Source organism: Meriones unguiculatus, chromosome 20 (genome assembly GCF_030254825.1).
Source record: "Meriones unguiculatus strain TT.TT164.6M chromosome 20, Bangor_MerUng_6.1, whole genome shotgun sequence".
NCBI lineage: Eukaryota > Metazoa > Chordata > Mammalia > Rodentia > Muridae > Meriones > Meriones unguiculatus.
Window position 1 is genome coordinate 23791576 of NC_083367.1, and position 20132 is coordinate 23811707.

At 40.5% G+C, this 20132-nt stretch overlaps 1 protein-coding gene across 4 annotated transcripts in view; it reads right to left on the reverse strand.

The window, feature by feature from the left end:
* Positions 1-20132, reverse strand: part of Eya4 (EYA transcriptional coactivator and phosphatase 4) — a 253327-nt gene that overhangs the window by 98828 nt on the left and 134367 nt on the right. The gene's annotated exons all lie outside the window — the stretch shown is intronic.

Below are 20132 nucleotides of genomic sequence, written 5' to 3' on the forward strand. Positions count from 1 at the left end.
ACTGTAAACCAGTTTACATTACCAAATAAGGTTTTTTTTAAAATTAAAACTATATGGCTTTCAAACATTCTTAGTGTTGGTTATGTATGAAATTATCAAACAATAAAAATTACATAGGAGGTAAAATTCAACTCTGATGCAAATGATGCAGGAATTGCTGTTCTTGGCCCTGATTTAAAAAGGCACATGATGGGTGAACAGCTTCCTGCTTTAAAAGGGGCAGAAGCTTGGACCTCACTACATTCCTTACAAGTTCACTCTAAAAATATAGGTAGTATTAGCAGACTTGGGCACAGATATGTTAAATGGATTATTTATTGCATGGCGGTTCCTGAAAGGAAGAGGCATACCCCTAAGTGAGGAAATGGTTACATAAGCTATTAAACACCCTCCAGATCTTATTAATTCCTCCTTCTTTCATATGATTCCCTGTACTTTGCCCAAGGTTTGGTTATGAGTCTCAGCATCTGCTTTGATACATTGCTAGGTAGAGTCTTTCAGAGGCCCTCTGTAATAGGCTCCTGTCCTGTTACTTGTTTTCTCTTACTTCCAATGTCCATCCCCTTTGTCTTTCTAAGTGAGGATTGATCATCTTACCTTGGGTCTTCTTTCTTGTTTAGCTTCTTTAGGTTTACAGATTTTAGTATGTTTATCCTATCTTATAGGTCTAGTATCCACTTGTAAGTGAGGACAGGGGCTCCACAAGGGCCAAATATATCTGGGCACAGGGGTCTTTTCTGAGCCTGATTCTCTAATGAAGGACTATATGCATTGGATATAACCTAGAACCCCTGCTCGGATAGAGCCCATGGCAGCTCAGTTCCAAGTGGGTTCTCTAATAAGGGGAACAGGTACTGTCTCTGACATGAACTCATTGGCTGGCTCTTTGACATCCCCCCACCCCTGAAGAGGAGCAGCCTTACCAGGCCACAGAGAGGGGTACATTGTAGCCAGTCCTGAAGAGACCTGATAAACTAAGGTCCGATGGAAGGGGAGGAGGACCTCCCATATTAGTGGACTTAGAGAGGGGCAGGGAGGAGATGAGGGAGGGAGGGTGGTATTGGGAGGGAATGAGAGAGGGGACTACATCTGGGATACAAAGTAAATAAACTAGAATTAATATAAAAAATAAAAATTTAATTAAAAACTATTAAGTACCATGTGTTATGATGTTATGCAAATAAATTTTAATTTTAGTAAATTATTTCTGGCCTACTCTTAAGTATAAAACTCAGGATAGAAGGTTAGCAGTCAGTACTCTAAATACACACACAAATCATAATTCCAGTATATTCAGTATTATTTCAAGGTCTATGAGAAGATGGGCCAAAGCATCTCTATCTCTGAGCAGAGTGATTCTGATTTTAGTCTGATCAAGTGTGTATTTTCTAGAAAGAACATTGAATACTTCGTTGACAACTGATTCAAATCCTGCTATTTCATTTTTACTTTTTTAAAATGAAGTTTCATATTATTTATAACACAAATAACAGCTGTGTCCTGCTCCTGGGGAACCTGGTAGCACTCTGACCCCTGTGCTGCCTCAGGACAAGGAGCCTCTCACTTTTCAGAATCTTCTCCGACAATGTCTTCGAAAGAACAGAAGTAGGTGTTCAAAAAAAATACAGCCTCAAAAATCATCTGTCTTTTATAATTACACCATAAAATGAAACCGACATCAAACAGCATTTGGCTGCTTGTATGTAATAGTATAAAGAAAGCATGTCTCTCTGCACAGCATATAGCTTAACCACAGGATCCACTCTGTCTTCTGGTTGGCTGGGGAGGGCAGAAGGTCAGAGAGCGGGGGTTGGGACTGGTGAGTAGAGAGGGCTCCAGTCTCCAACTCCAGCCCCGATAGATACTTTGATCTTCTTCCAACACCTTCCTGTTTTCCCCCCAGGATTTAAAACAGAAGGAGGTAAAATCCAACAAGGAGAAGGGTGAATCAACACCTGGGGGTAATAATTTAACCCCCTTATTGGGGAATCGAGGTCCACTTTGAAGTGCACTGTGGGAGAACACAAGGAAGAGAGAAGAGCCTGGCCAACTGAGGGCTGTGCCTGCACTGGCAAAATAGGGAGCCTCCACGGGAGTGGGGGACTCACATGATGGAGAGAATGAATTAACAGCTTCATACTTCAGTGAGGAGAAAGGGATATGCCTTCAGAATGTAGCTGTGCCCTTTGCTTTGTAAAATATTGCTGATACTGCAATTCTTAAAAAAAATTTTTTTTTAAGAATTGATACTGCAATTCTTAAAAAAAAACTTACTGAGAATTATATAAGGTCATTGGATAAACTAAATATATATATAATGTTCAGTAACACTTTCTTAAAATAGTGTTTTCTTCCTTTCCTCTTGGTACAGTGGAACTCACCAAAATGCATAAATACACTGTACACAGGTACACACGGGACACACAATTCTGAGTATGACGGATCATACCTAAGATCCCAGTCCTCAGGAGGGAGAAGCTGGACACTATTACAAGTTTTATATAACAGAATATTCAAGTATTAGAATATGTATAAGGTTGAAGAACATTGTAATTTATATCCTTATAATAGCAAAATGGTTCTAATGAACATTAAAAATGTTACTTAGCCTTAAAACATGAGGAGATCCTGCCATTTACAACAATAGTCATGGACCTAGAAGATACGGTGCTAAGTCAAATGGATGCAGGAAAGACAAATAACTATAAAATTTGTCTTACTTTTTTTAAAATGTTGACCAGAAATAGATTAGGAAAATGGCAAACAGAGATGAGTAGGAAGCTGATTAGGTAATGTATGTGAAAGAACATAGTTGTGGCTATATAGGATGGATACGTCCGGAGATCTAAAGTACACCATGAAGACTGTAGTTAATAATACGGTATCACACTAGGAATTTGCGTAAAGTATAAATTCTAAGTGCTCAGTCCACCAGTCAAACCATACAATATTAAAAAGGCACTTAAGAACAATGGAGAACATGTTAATTGCTTGAGTATAATATATCACTTTTCTATGTACATCTACAATCACTGCATGCTTCACATGTATACAATAAAAGACCTGGACGGAACAGGAGCTCCACAAAGAGAGCAACAGAACCAAAACTTCTGGGCACAGGGGTTTTTTCCGAGACTGATACTCTAAACAAGGACCATGCACGGAGATAACCTAGAACCCCTGTACAGAAGTAGCCCATGGCAGCTCAGTGTCCAAGTGGGTTCCCTACTAAGGGGAACAGGGACTGTCTCTGACATGAACTCATGTGCTGGCTCTTTGATCACTTCCACCTGAGGAGGTAGCGGCCTTTCCAGTCCACAGTGGAAGACAATGAAGTCCTGATGAGACCTGATTGACCAGGGTTAAATGGAAGGGGATCATTGGACTGGGGGAGGGACATATGAGAAGAGGAGGAAGGGTGGGATTGAGAGGTGATGGGGGATGGAGCTACAGCTGTGATACAAGGTAAATAAACTGTAATTAATATAAAAAAATAAAAATTCATGCATGGATATAACCTAGAACCCCTGCTTGGATGGAGCCCATGGCAGCTCAGTATCCAAGGGAGTTCCCTAGTAAGGGGAACACGGACTGTCTCTGATATGAACTCCCCCATGGGAGGAGCAGCCTTGCCAGGCCACAGAGGGATACATTGCAGCCAGTCCTGAAAATACCTGATAAGCTAGGGTCAAATGGAAGGGGAGGAGGTCCTCCCCTACCAGTGGACTTAGAGAGGGGCAGGGAGGAGATGAGGGAGGGAGGGTGGGATTGGAAGGGAATGAGGGAGAGGGCTACAGCTGGGTTATAAAGTAAATAAACTGTAATTAATATATAAAAAATTAACAAAAAAATGTGAAAAAATTTATACTTTCCTCTTCTTGGTCATTTCAATGGCTATTAAAAGGCACGGGGCTCTTAGGCTTTTAAAACACTAATATTCAGAAGCCAGAAGGCTATGGACTTAGCCCAGTGGTGGCAGACTCGTGCACAATTTGCAAGGCTTTGAAGTCAATTCCAAAGCCATGCTGGAAAACAAAAACAAAAACAAAAACAAAACAAAACAAAACAAAACAAAAAAACCAAACTAGCTTTGAGAAAGATAGTAGCATATAGGTATGACATCAGACACCACCGTAGTGTCTTCAGTGCTACTAACCTCTGTAATTAATACAATGAGATGATAGGAGTATACACTAGTGCTTGCCTAAGCATGCCAATACTTCCACACCTCTAAGAGCTTCCCACTGAATACAATGCAAGAAAAAGAACACATTTCTGAAATACAATGTGCTACTATGTTGTTAGTGTTTATTTCTTTTCTTAAATGCTATTCTATTATACTAGAATGTTATTCACATTAAAATATGTGTAGCTTCTTCCATATGAAACAATATGCACCAAATTGAAGTACATTGTGCCTTGTTATGATTTATTTTGCTTTATTTTGCTGAGACAGAGTAGCTATTTCTGTTTATGCATCTAACAAGCAGATGCTCAAAGCAAAGGATGGCCCAAGTTCTATCTTTGACGTTGAAGGTTCTCTAAAGTCTATTAGTCATAGAACTCAGTTTCTGAGACAGTAAGAGACATAAGAGGTAACAGATGGTAGACTGTAAAGAAGTTTTAACCCAACAATATGACTGCTCTGGCAAGGGATCACATCCAAAGACCTTCTAGGTCTGTGTAATCTGGCTGAAATGCAGAAACACAACACACACCTTTAAACCCTCTGGCTGAAATACAGACATGCTCTTAGTGTACACCTTTAATCTCAAACAATGAAGGTGAGGTGAGTTTGTAGAAGGCAGTACCCATGTTTGAAAGTGACTCCTCATTGAGGGGCAGGCAAAGTGAAGAATCAAGGAAAGATTTGATGAAGTAAATCAGAGACAGGGTATGCCCAACTCTTAGAAGGACAGGAGAGAGAAGGTGCTTAAGAGCAGTATAGAAGAGTTGAGAGAGAGAAAGAGGGAGAGAGTAGGGCACAATAGAGAGACAGAATAGAGAAGACAATATAGTAGAGTAGGGTACAGTGGAGAGAGAGTAGACAATACAGTACAGTAGACTACAATAGAGAGTTCAGTAGAGTAGACAGCATAGGAGAGTGAATAGGATAGGAAAGGAGTGGAGTTGAGTTCCACAGAGAAGACAGTCCAGTTGAGTTGAGGTCAGTCAGTTAAGTCAATTGGGAGTCAGTGCAGTGAGTACAGTGAATTTGATCACGAGTTCATGCAGTTCAGTGCAGGTCAGCAGAGGCAGTTGAAGCCAGAGAGTGAGAAGAAGCCAGAAGATTAGGACAGATTGCCAAAGGTAGTTTGAAACCAATCCAAGCAACTCAGTCAGAAGGGGAGAGAAGCCAGATTGAATCAGTCGGCTTAAAGTGGAATTGATCAAGAACAGCTGAGTTTAACCAGCTGGCCAGAGTTCAGAAAGCATGAGCTAGAAAGGGTGAGCTTATTCAGCAGCAAGCCTCTGAGATGACAATTATATTAGGAGAATAAAAGTTATTATTACAATGGGCCAAGAAAAGAAAATTAATACTAGCAGACAGAGAATGACTTTGGGACTTCCTAAAAGAGGTACTATCTATATGTGCCCTAGAGGAATTTAATAGAAAGAAAATCATCTGTGATGAAAGAAGCATGAGAAAAGCTATAATCCATTATCTGTGAAAAAAGGATCAGCCAGTAAAACTAGATAGGATGGCCTTTGAATGAGCACAGCACAAACTATGAGATTATCTTCATTAAAAATGTTCCAAGATTTATCATGCATCTGATGTCATAGTCCTCAAAATTCCTATTGCTCTCAGCTAAGTGGTTAATATACATCAATTAGATTACATAGCATATATAGTTATTCAAATGTAGAGCTGCTAACTGGTTATATAACTTAATAACTCATTGTGATTCACAGGTCTCTGAAAAGCTGTTGAGCATTAATGGTGGCTGGGCAGGAGAGTAACTTTTCTTCAATGGTGTAGCCGCTAGTAAAATGCGCAAGATACCATACCATGCCTATACTACCCCATACCCATACCCGTAGAAACAACTCTCATTAAAGTCATTGATCCATAAAGCCAAAAAGGCATGACAATAAGTGGAGACTAAGTTGGGACAAAGAAGGTGTCTGCAGGAGTAGGAATGTCCTAAGAGGAAGCAATGGAGCTGACCATGGTCACAAGTGCATTATGTGCACATAAAATTATAAAAAAAGTTAACATTTTATTTAAAATTAAAATTAATAAATCTATTTCTTAATTTTTCATATTTTCCATTAAAATATGAGATGAAATTTATCATTCCAACACTAGTGTTTTCCTGAGTCCAATAAAGAGCAAAGGACAGTAATGTAAAATTAAGAATTTAGAGAAAAGTATTAGAGAAATACTGTGTCTATGACCATTTAACTTTAGCTGGACTCTGTCTCTCTTGGGTAGAATTTAGATCCAGCTGTTCTAATGTTATGTGTATGTCTATCAGTGGAATATAGAATTACTGTTTCTTTAAATTTAGAAAGAAAAAGGATGGTGTGATCCCTTTTATAATTAGGGAATGGGTTAATTCAACCTCTTATATTGAGCTACTTAAGTTCATCATTTATTGTTTCAGTGTTTGTTACACTTTTTCTTTTCAGAAGAAAGTGTGGAAGGATAGCTGCTGTCTTCCTTTTTCTTCTTTCCTTCTCTCTTTCTGTTTCTAGATTCCCTGTGAAGGTATTCCTTATTGAAATCAAACCCATGTTTCTTACATTCCTACTGTCTGTCATGAAGTTCAAATCTGCTTTCCAAAAGGGAAGAGTGCCCAAAAATCAAATGCTGCTTATTATGGTTGCCTGGTTTTCTCTAGCAATCTTTAGAGGATTTGAAATAGAAGAAGAGATAGGGAATACACTGAATACATATAAAGAACTAAACATGAAAACAATATTACGACAAGCTTTTACTTATAAATGGCACAAACCTCCCTCCAGAATTAACAGGTATAGCTTTACAGTATAATCTGCATCACTGTTGGTGGTTTGGAGACTGATAATGAGCATTTATGAAACAATCTGGGAATTTATACTAAGTAACACAGCATGCATACAACTGGTCTGACCTTTGAGTGAAAACACCCTCCATATTTCACTTACAAGTAGAGAAGACACTTCCCCTCCCAGGGTGATTTCTGTCTCTTTAGAAGATTCTATGAACACTTGGGAAAATGGGTTGAGTTTGGGGATAATTCCCTCATGATTACACAGCAGATGGACTGTCTGTACAGTCATGGCCTCCGTGATGATTTGTGTGAAGGTTAAAAAGAAACATGTCTGTGCAGTTTGTAGAATCTATAGATAAGACTGAATGAATCTTAACAGGAGTTTAGTTACAGACAAAGTAGGCAAGGTCCCATAACAGGGGCATGCTAAAGTCATGGTGAAATTGGGAATCAAAGTGATCACGCCAGTGCATGAATTTTCCACAAGCTACACTGAGGTTTGGGGAAGATCCTTTAGATTGTCCATATCAGGTAGCCCCTTGTGAAATGATGTAAACTCAACATTACCAGTCTCATTTGCTTCTAGGAGGTTTTAGTCACTTTATAGAACTAAAACCTTTGTGACATTGCCTAGCACCTCCTGGTCATGTTCTAGTCATGACATGAGAATTAGTCATGGCTTTCATCAGACCCAGGTTCCTTCTCCCCACATGTATGTAATTCAGACTTGATTTGAGTTCAGCTGTCAAGTGGTTTAATCCTGGTTTTGATCGTGTGCATGGAGGTTGGTCATTTTCAGTGAAGAACAACTTTAATTCCTTGGTAGGGTGTAAAGAAAAATTCACCTTCACTAGCTCAATTTTGATCTTGTAAAATCCCTTTTCAGTCTGGGTTTAATTCTAAGTGAAATAGAATTGGTGTCTCCACGGTTCTAAGGTCATTCTGTGTAGCTGTCAGTTTACATACATGAGGCTTGGCTGCAGCTGGATCACTATCCCAGGGATGAAATCAGTACATTGTGAAAGGATCTGCAGTTTCACACTCGCTGAGGCTTTATCCACAACTACCAAGGTGGTGAAATAATCAAATAACCATTAATGGATAAGTGAAGAAATCATGGTACAGGCAATAATCAGAATATATGTAATAATACAAAATAGTATAATGTAATATAGGATAGCTTGTTGTTATAGCTAGCTTCAGTTGCCAACTTTACACACCCAGGAAGAGGGAAGCTCAGCTGAGTTCATTGTCTCCATCAGATTAGCCTGGGCACACATTTTAGAGCACTTCTTGATTGCTAATGGATTAGGAGGGCCCAGCCCCCTGTGGGCAGTGTCATGCCTAGGCAGGTGGGCCTGGGCTGTTCAAACTGTAGCTGAGCAAACCAGGAAGAGCAGAAGTACCCATTTGGCATGACAGCCAGCATGGTGAATAAGTAACACCTAGCAGGGATGCTGGTGTGAGCATCACTGGTGTCCCTCAGTCTTTCCTCTGCCTTCATCCCGGGCTGTACGGTAAACCCTAGATGCCTGTGGCTACATCAGTGTATGACTATGAAAATTAAGGAAATGGTTTCTCGATGTTCTACTCACAGCTCAGTCACTCATTGGCCAAATGTAGGTAGTGCCCATCGGAACAAACAGCACATCTAGGACATTCTCATCTTAGAAATTCTGTCTGCTACAGAAATAAAACAAAACTATTAAAACATTGAAACTGTTTGATTATCACACCTCAGTCCTTCGGTGGCATTTGGCTCAGCCTGAGGAGGTGAAACACTCTGCCCTCCCCTCTGTCTTTCAAGCTATTGTTTAGCAGTCCTTCTCATCTTCACTGCTCTTGAGCTGACCACACAGCTCATGAAACACAAGTAATTGCTACCTAGGGACTTTTACACATGCTGTTCTCTCTTCTTTCCTTTGTGTCTGCTCAGACAAACATCATTTCTTCTATCATATTCCTCTTCCTTGACTGAGCAGTGAAGACACAGAGCCTCTCCCACTTTTATAACCTCTTCTTTTCCTGATACACATTTGTCAGTAGCATTTACTGTCTCCCAGTGAATTGCTTAGCACATCGGTCTTCATCATCATTTGCTTCTCTCAATTAGAACGTAAATCCCCTAGGAGAAATTCCTGTCAGTGTACTGTGTCATCATCCTACGTGCTTTTGAATTAGATTGTGGCATCAGTGGGTCAAGAGTGCTGCCATGCCATGAGGAACTAGAAGCAAATCAACTCCTGAGAATGATGGTTGAATCAATGGGCCAGTCACACCCTCAGGAAGACACTGGGGAGAGTTTGTAAATGGTCGTAGGCATTTTACAAATATGCTCCTTGCTATTATATCCCGCTCTCAATTTTATAGATAGTGCATTTCAGTAAGAACCGGTCGGATTCTAAGAGGTGTTTTCATTTTGGGTTTTTGCTTGGGAAGGATGTTGCCAAAATGATATCGATCCATTCTTTCTCTTACACAGCAGATGGACAACACCCTTTCATGTGCCAGAAAATGCCTAGTTTTCATTAACGTGGATGAAAAACATGGTCCCTACCAACTCAGAGTCTACTTGCAAGACAGATACTCATGCACAGTGTATAAAGACTGCCAAGTTGGGAAACACAGGGCAGATACACACACTAGCAGGCATGTGCACACTAGCAGACACACAGGGGGAAGGAACTGCTTCTCAGGGCACTGGGCTCACAGAGGAGCAAAGTGAGTCTTCCCCTCAGGAGGAACCAAGATGGTTTTTTCAGCAGAAACCTGGGAAGACTTGAAGGCATCCACACAAGCATGAGCAGCATACTTAGAGCCCACAGCAGAACAAAACAGTAGCTGTTGAAACAAGTGAGTTCAGGTTCCCATTTCTACCCTCACCTAAGAGCCAAGGGACTGGAAGGTAGCTGGAGAAGACTGGCTATGTGTGAATGTGGAAGGATTCCAGAGCATTCTGTTAGCCGTGAGCCCATGACTGCATTTTCTAATAACTGTACACCTCAGAAATTAATGTCTTGCCTATTTTATGTTAGTAAATCAAAATAAACTCCACTTTTTAAGATGGAAATTAGCATTGTTTACTATGACGGAAGAGTCAGAAGTTCGAGCTGTGAACAGTTTTTATATTATGTAATACACGTTTTTGTAGCTTACAGCTACATTATCTATGCCATACTAGATTAATACTATTAAATGAGTCAGTTCTAAATGTTTTTAAGAAAAATGATGAAAACCAGGAGCCTCTTCTATCCCAAAGTAGTTAACAGTGGACAGTGTTGTACGAAAGAGCATGGTGCCAGGGCAGAGGGGCTCATAGTGAGGACTGGCTGGATGAGGGACTCAACTGATGAGGTCATGTGGAAGTTCTTATCTCCATTTATCCTAAAATCAACCCTGGAAAAGACAAAACTCCTGAATGGGTGGTGCACATCTCTTATCTCAGCACTCAGGAGATGGAGGCAGGAGGATCAGAAGTTCAAGGTCATCCTTGGCCAGACTGGGATACAAGAAACACTGTCTCAAAGTACAAGGAAATGGAAAACCAAAACAAACAAGAGAGAGAAAAATCTTCATTTCTTCTCCTTAGTATTTTCTAATTTTCACTTTTAAGCTACAGTCACAGGATAAACCAATCAAACAAAACAAACAAAGAAATCAGCCCCAAGACATATAGGTTTAAAATCCTGGGGCATTTTGGTCAAGAAAATTGATCGGGCAGATTATTTCCAGTTTTGCAGTAATGTATGGAAAGTGGCTTTCTTCATTTTATAAAAGATGCTCTCATTAAACCAATGTGAAAATAGAATACTTGTGTATTCAAATTTGAATAAATAATTTTAGGTAAGTGCGAGAATTAAAATATGCATTTCTTGATATCAAGTAGAATCCTTGGAATGTTAAACTTTTCTTCCTAAGTTCTTTGTTAAATGGATATTTTGTGGGTGCTTATGGCCATGTTTGTGCACGTCCCTGGGAGGCCAGAGACCAGGGTCTTCCTCCATTCTTTCCCTCTGTGTTGTTTGGAAGGAGGCCTTTCAGGGAGTCTGCAGCTCACTGTTTCAGAAAAGACTGTTTGGCCAGTGAGTCTCCTGATCTGCCCATTTCCACCCCTTCTCTAGAGATAGACAGTGAGAACTGAGAGGAGTCTAAGGTCGACACAAGCACTGGAGAAGCCAGGGTCCCACGCTGCGCCACCTGCAGGTCCCTCATCGCGGCACCGCGCCCTCCTCAGTGACATAAATGTCTCAGAGGTAGGAAATCTACAATCCCTGCCTGTCTTTGTTACCCATCTAGTCCTTTGCCACCTCCCTGAACGTTCCTCTGTAAACGTGGACTTTAATTATGTTTTCAAATGTGTATCATTCTATTCTTGGATTTTAGATTCTATTCCTGCTGGCTTATCTTATAGAACCCTAATTACTACTGCCTGAGTAAACCCTTGAAGACCATGTTCAGTGATGACTCAGGCTTTGTATGACAGGCAAAAATATAAAGCAATGTTTCCTGAATTACTAGACTAGTACAGGTAAATGACACCTGATTCCAGACAAGCAAAAATCTGATAGTGCTTCATCTATGTGAATTTGCTCAGGAAAGAAAGAAAAGAAAAATCTGTTTTGCTACTTATTTCATCACAATTAAATTTCACTAGCTTCCCAATACTTAGCTTCTCACTTGGAACAGTGTGAGTGAGAGCAAATGAGTGTGTTGTGTCTCTGTGTGTGTGAATGCCAGTGCACTGGCATGTGGAGGGCGGAAATTGACATCAGGTCCTTTCCTAGTTCACTTTCCATCTCGGTTTTTGAGACAGGGTTTCTCACTGAACTTGGAGCTCACTGACTCAGCGAGACTGTTGGGCCTTCAAACTCCCAACAGTGTCTGCTTTTCCAGTGCTAGGATCACAAGTCCACCACACCCAGCTTTTCATGGAAGGTCTGGAGGATCACACTCAGAGACTCAAGTTGATGTGTACAGCCAACTTCCCACCAGCTGATCAACTCTCTCTTAAACAGGTACTGTGTATCAAACACTAAGCATGAGATAAGGTAGACTTCATGAAAAGGAAAGAGGAAGGTCCCAGATTTCTGGAACAAAAGATGTTGCTAAAACTCCACGTCAGTAGGTAAAGGCATGTCAACTGAACAAAATCTTTGTTGTCTGAGATTTTTTTTTTTATCCCATACTTATCTAAAACAATCACAGGACAAAACAGGAAAACCGTGTCCTCCAGTGTAACTTCAAAGCGTACTTGCATAAAAAGCAGATGTTAACTGAAGTTAGCTTAAATGTAAACCAGAATAAACAGTACCTATTTATCAAAAAGATGGTGCTGTTGAAAGAGAGCCAACAATACTATGAATACCTATATTCTCAGCCTTGGGTACAATAGCACTCAAACTTCCCACGGCATAATATCCACTGTCTTCAGCGGATCTCCCAGATCACCATCTGATATTTTGTAAGAGGGATGGCAAGGTTTTCTAGTTTCTATCTGTAACAGCTAGTTCTTTCACAACAATGGACTATTAATGTACCATGTGAATAGCATCCCTCTAAACCATCCATCAATAGCAAAATGTTTCCTTATGACATATATTGGGGGTCTGTTATTCAAACAGGACGCATGCCCTCTTTAAAACTGGCACACCAACGAACAAATTTCACTGTGTGTTCTCATACATATTTCTCTGTCCATATGGCAGGTTTTATTCCCTTATTCTTTCTCCTCTTTGATTCTGATCCCCTTCCTCCCCACAATAGGTCCTTTTTTTGCCTTCACATATATTCCTATATACATTTATGTTATAAAATTATATACATATTACTTAAATTATATTTAGTACACAGAAGAAAATAGTTGATTCCCCCCATTACTCTTTTTTATTGTTCTCTTTCTTTAAGTATCTTCCTCCCCATATAATTTCTGCTTCCACTTGCATGTACATATATACATATGTATGTATATATATGTACTTCCGTGTGTATGTATACATACATGTGTATAATCATATGTACATATATATGTGCTTACACATACATATGTACATGCAAGTGGAAGCAGAAACTATATGTATGTATGTGTATATATATATATACATACATATATATGTGCATACTTAAAAGTCTGCATTCCACATAGGTGAGAAAACATTCAGATTGAGATATAAATGTAACAGATTATTGCCTTCTGCTGTGCAAATTCAGAACCACGAAATGTAGTAAAGAGGCAAGTACTTGATGACTATTTTTCAGTGAGGAAACTTACTTTCTATCTTTGTAGCCCTGTCTGTTTAATGATCCCTTCAACCATCTTTAGTCAGTATTCAGTACCTCCTCTTTGATTTTTTTTTACTGATTGTGTTGAAACCATGGCAAAATTTTACAAGCTAACATCAGGCAATTATCTTCACTTCAAAATTATTTTAAGCAACTTGCTCTAAAGTCATACAGGCACACTGCCCAATATGAAAGAAAAATGTCAATAACATTTGTTAAGTCAGGAAACTACTTTTAAAGCCAGAAAGCACAAAAGTATTGTCATTTGATGGAGGCTTTGATTTGTGTCAGAGTCCAAATTCCTGGCAGAACTCCGTGCTATAGGACTACTGACAATCTGATTCTCAACAGAGGTGGTCAAGGCTAACAGCACTCTTCCGTGAATCATTAAAAATAGTTTCACTGAAAATGTATTCTTGATTTAAAACGTAAGTGGCCTCACTGGATGTCTTTCCCTCTGCATCTTGTATCAACCCATTTTGAACTATTTGTCTTGCCTCCCTTCTCACCACCACCCACCAACATCTCGAGATAACCAGACAATGAATAACAGTGAGTGTGGTTCTCTCATTTTGAAAGTGGATAAAATATATTACATTTACTAGTTTAACAAACGCAATTTTCTTCAGTTTGCCAGTGCTTCGTGAGGAGTAATTCATGCTTGTTTCAAATTAAATAGTTCATAAGCATAAAAAGAAACCTTTGACATAAGAATGCCCAGACTGACAGAGGAAGGAAAGCTGGGTATGTATACATTATGTCCAAAATGTCCATCAGAAAAGCAGGCTGATTGTTCTACGAGGCTGACCTGGGGAGAGCATTATTTGTGAAGGGCACCAGCTGAGGTCATTTGGGATTGGTGTAATCAGAAGACATACAGGGCAAGACCACAGAGTGTGGTTCTACGCTTATGTAATTCATGCTCACCCACAGGCTTTAGGGGTCATCAGCAGTCCTACCCTCCCGCAGCCTGCTCAGTCAGCACGCCTCTCCTCCGTATGCAGAACTCACCAGCTTCACTTAGGACCAGATTTTACCAACTACGGTTTTGAGCTGCAAATTTTTTTCCAAACAGCCATAATGAACTTAGTTTTAAAAACTGGCCTTTCCCATTCTACAGAATGACCAGTTTACCAAAGAAAACACCAACCATTTTGGGAAAATTCTGGACTGTATTAATTTTGATTTTTCCCGAGGTTTCCAAACAGCCTCTCATAGCATGCAAGTGAAACAAGAGGTTTTAGAAAAGGACTTTGAAATATAAAACACATGTCAGACTTAAAGGTTCTAAACATTATTACTGACAAAATAAACAGAAAAGCCAAATGGGTCAAAGCAACATAAAAAATCTGAAAGGAAAGAAAAGGAACAGCTGAAAAGCATCAGGACCCCTGAACAAGAAGAAACTGAGATCTAGCTTCATACCTAATGCAGTAAGCAATCACCCAACTGATAACAGCTTCAATTTGGCTGTGAAAATTCAATCTAATACAAATCTAGTCCATAAAATTTCATCTACCATAAGAAAAGGGGTAAGATTACTTAGAGAAAGTAAGAAAGCAATTTAAAAAACATATCAAAGCAATTCTAGCAAATTGACTCAATACCTCCTACTATACACATGCAAATAATTCATAGTTTCTGGCTTTAAAGCCAGTTTGTCACTGTTAGGAACTGCGCACATAGAAAGTAAGCACTGTTCTAACTGACTCCTGACTTGAAGACCAGTGTAACTTCTCAGTTTAGCACAAAGCATCAGTTTCTCTTATGGTTCATCTTCCTTGTCAGCTTGGTTGAGCTTTAGAATCAGCTAGGAGTCACACCTCCGGAAGACGAGCCTGTTTCCAGGATAAGCCTAACAGAAGAGGGAAAGGTCATCTTGAATATGTGCCATTGTCCCATGTGCTGAGGTTCTGGCCTGAAGCAAAAGTGAGAATGTAAGGTGAGCACCAGCCTCTCTCTCTCTCTCTCTTCCCTGACTCCGGACTCAATATGATCAGCCACAGCATGCTCAGGCCACCATGCTGCCCCTTGCATGATCAACACACTTTCTAACAGTGAGGTGAAATAAAGCCTTCCTCCCTAAGTTGCTTCTTATTGGCTATTCGGTCACAGATAGCAGAAAACTTAATAAATGCAGGTTCTGCTTGTCTGTTTAATTAAAGGAGCACGCAATGTATGACCATAGAGGAAAAGGAAGACAATGAGTATGATGTAAAATACATGAGGGCAGAGGGTTAGCTCATAAACGGGCCTAAAAAAATGTCAGTTCTAGGGTTGAGGAGGTGGCTCAGACCTGTTTAGTTCCCCAGTAACCAATACAACAACAAAAACAACAACAAAACAATCTGGGCATGGCGGCGCATGCATGTAAGCCCAGAGCAGGCAGGCAGAGATGGGTGGGTCTGCAGGCTTCCTCACCAGCCACGCTAACAAGCTCTGGGCTCAATGAGATGCGCTCTTTCAAAACGTAAGGTAAGAGGAAGTGATTAAAGAAAGTCATCTAGACACTAAACTCTGGCCTTCACGAGTACACAATGCATCCACTGAACACACACACCCCACATCACATGCACACAAGCATATACACACATATATACACCCCCCACATGTACACACATACCATACACACACACACACACACACACACACGCAGTGTACACACACCACACATACATACACCCATGGACACAAACCACACACCACAAATGCACACATATACCTACCACACACATACACATATACGCACACAGATACATGCATACACAGACTTATACACACACATACATGCAAACCATATACACACACCACACACATACACTCACGCTCACTCACACAAGCCAGTTCCAAAGAGCCTCCTACGCTGTTCAGAGTCATGTACTAGCAGACAATAAATCAAGAGACTGTCAGTTATTTGAAAAGCAAACTATTTTCAGTATTCTTCAAAGATCGTTAATTTCTATTGCATAAATAAAATACAGTCTTTTCCATGAAGTAAATGTCAACTAAACCTGAATGCAAAGAGCGAAAATATGCTGGAGAAACAGGCTTGTAAAATGAAAGGTTCTGAAAGCTCACAATATTCCTCTTCCAAGGCCGGGGAGCGCTATTGGATTAGGGTCGGGAACTAACTGGCTGTCTGTGCAGCACACACAGTCAGGTGCTGTGACTGGGACACTGACCTTGGGTTCTTTTTCTGTGGTATTGATGAGCTTTGCTCTGCAGTTGGTGCTCACCCCGTGTCCTTGTTGCAGTGTCGGGTGTCTCAGAGGCCATAGAGGAGAACGCCTTCAGGAGCAGCGAGATGATTCACCCAGGGCCCTGCAGAGGCTGCCGTCACGACCTCAACTCTCTGAGCCTTGTCTCTACCAAGACTATTTCTAATCCAGGAACCCCTGAACTCTCAGGATTCGCTGTCTCTCCTCTGACCTACCCCACAGTGATCGTGCAGTAATGGGCAGATGTACAAAACAAAGTTGACCCCAGTTTCTGCATTTTAGGGAACATTTCTCATGCTGTACTGTTCTGAGGATAAAAGGGCATCACTGTATTACAAATATTATCCTAAGAGGACTGAAGAAGAAGGGTGGGAGAGATAAACTGGTCCATTGTTTCATTTTTCTCTAAGATGTCTGCTAAGGCCACAGTGACTTTAGTTACAGTGACGCCAACACTGTATCATAGGTTTCCTTTAGGCCTCACTAAAGGGAAACTGGGAGAGAGAGTACAGACTGGGACTGTAAATTAGAGTGAGCTAGATCATAGAGTGACCCTACTTCTACAGAAAACTTAAGAGGTCATTTTCCACTTTGACCTTGTTTGTGTGTAACATCGAGAGTTCGCTAGTTTACTGTGTATAGTGACATACCATAGACAGAACTGTGTAGGAAAATCCAGACAGCTCTCCCAACCCCCTGAGAGCACGCACCAGCTGCTTATTCAGTCCCTATGCCACTGAATTATTCACTCACTTAATGCCAAGTGATGAGAGCCCTACTATGTGCCAGATATTGTTCTAGGTTCCTGGACAGAATTAACCAAATATTGAAAACCAAAGCAAAACTGAACTGAAATAGATAGACCTTGAGTTCATCCTGTTTTTGAAAATAAATAAATAAATAGATTTCTATATACCCCTGAGCAGCCTGTGGCCTTTGAGGAATGATCATTGATGTGCATTTGCATTTTGCGTGTTGTTCATTTTAAGCAGACTTATACCTCATTTTAAGGAAAAGTGTAGCTAACAGTGGCCCATCTTGCACAGAAATAATTGTCAAATATAATGATGCTAAGTCGATGCAAGTTTTACTGAGGGAATCAGAGTGACTAATGCCCATGGAATCACCACGCTGAGTTAAGGCACATCAGTGTCCTCAGGGACAACAAGTCACACTGTGCTTGCAGTGCGAATGCCAAAATGTCCCAGCACTCTGTGTGCTTTCATTTAGAGTCTCTCACTTATGTTTCCCTGTTCTCAGCCTCCTCTTTGCTCTGAGGCTGGTCTCTGTCAGCAATATCCCTACACTGGTAGGCAGAACACTGACTTTCCATGTTTCGTTCCATGATTTGGTTGTATCCTTCCATTAAGAGCGCAGGTTTACACATGCACCTGTAAACACATGGGGAGGAATACAAGGCCACTGGCTGTGTTGTCAGGCTTTTGTCTCTTTCCAGTCCTCAGGGAAACATAGAATATATATATATACACACACAACTGAGTTTGCCAAGTGCATGGAACCTTGACAATTAGTTACTATTAAAATTAAGGAATTAAAACAATAAGCATATATACATAAATATTCCCAACTATTTTGAATATCCTCTCATTAGGAATCTAGGTCTTAGGAAAAGCCTAGTTTAATTCTAGTTACAAGAATTTTAAGACCCTAAAGACAGTTATTTGGCATAGTAAGCATATCCAAAGACACCAGGTATCAGGTGATGGAAATTCCTAAACACAGAACAGAGCCTCATTCATCCACTGGCTTATAGAAAAGCAAATGAAAGGGTAGCGGACCACTGAGACAACTGAAATATGATGACACATTTGACATATGATGACATAAAGAGTGACGTCTCTGAATCTTTAGAAATCAGAGTTTTGGAAATGTCACTAAAACCCCCAACTGTGTTTTGCAGGAGCTTTAAGAGCATAAGTGTTTACAAAGCTGCAGCCCTTGTGGGAGGAGCCTGAAGACGTCCACTGAGAACAGAACTGTGGCATTGAGGATATGAACGGCCACGCGGCAGAGAGCTGTCCTGCCGGAGCACCACCCCATCTTACAGCGCTTGATAGATGGAGTGTTACTAGGAAGCTGCAACCAATTAATCAAGAAAAAAAATTATCTACAGCTCATTTATTAAATTGCTGGCAAATATTTTCAAAATTCAGGAGGACGGGTAGTAGCTCTTTGTAGAGGGCTATTTGCTATTTTAAACACTAGGCTCATAACGTGCCAGCCAGGCCTTGCCTGCCTGCTATGTTGCTATAGTTTTCTGAGTAGATCAGCAACCAGCACGGTGGACGCTCAGAGGGGTTTACCACCCCCATCTACAACAACCCCCTGAAGAGAACACAGCCCTCCCCTAGCTCCAGCAAAGACTAGCTTACCAGGCAGACTTCTGACCAGTCTGTGTCCCAGCCCACCTCTAAGGGGACAGACTTCCTGTGGCTCTCTATTTACTCTCATTCTCTCATGACCTTTAAGTTTCCTTTAACCAGCATCCAACTAAAAGCACAAGCCTTCCCCTTTAACTCATCCAAAATACTGTTTTTATTCCCTATGGATTGTCCCCAGTCACTGCACACCATCACATCCACTCACTTTGTACAAAAAAGGGCTCTAAACATCTTTAGACACTCAGTCTACAGTAACATTATGGCATGAATAACTACTTCTATAGGTGAGATGCAGAAGAAAACCCATCAGATAACCTCATTCCTTTCATTGAGTTAATATGAAAGGTGAAAACAAACAGCTTCCATGTTCTATTATTGAATCTAGACGTCTGTGCTAAAGATACCCCAGGATCAGAATTACCACTGAATGCATAGATCCTAGGCTGGAAAGATGGCTCAGAGGTTAAAATCATTCATTCATGGATCTTCCAGAGGATCTGCAGTCAGCTCTCCAATCACAGGCCCAACAACCCAGAATTGCATGTAACTTTGGCTCTCTGTGATCTTATGCCCTCTTTTGGCCTCTATGGGCATCAACACACACACACACTTACACATGGACATATATGATGGGCACAATTAAATAAATCTTTTAAAAAAGAGTGTGTGAATCTCAGTGCTCTCTGGATAGAGCAGCACCATACCAGGCTCGCTATGTGCTTGGAGATGCTCACCATCCCTTCCAACTCAATCACCCCTGTGAGAAAAAGTGACGTCCTTTACTGACTCCTTAGATTCTTCGTGTAAAATTACTAGAAATAGGGTTAAGTGGTTCTGTATGTGCATTTAGCTTGTAGGAGATCAGATTTGGTTCCCAGAATAAAAGCGAATGAATGAATGAATGAATGAATGAATGAATGAATGAGGAATGAGACGTGCTGCTTTCTATGGTATATTACTCTGACCAAATGAATACAAAGCAACTGACAGTCTCCAGAAGCACCTTTGCATAAGTTTTCTGAGGTGCTTAGTTTGCTTCAGGAGAGGGCAACCAGAAACAGGGATATTTCTGCAGTTAATCACTAATAACATGTCAGAAAGCCAGGCGTATCTCCTTTCTGGAGAATAAATGGAGGTGGTCAGGGTGAAGCAGCCAGTGGTCTCCATCTTCCATCACTCCTCTTTTAGACATAATTGACCATTTCATTATACATTATATTATATATTGTTATAGTAAATTAGTAAATGTAGTA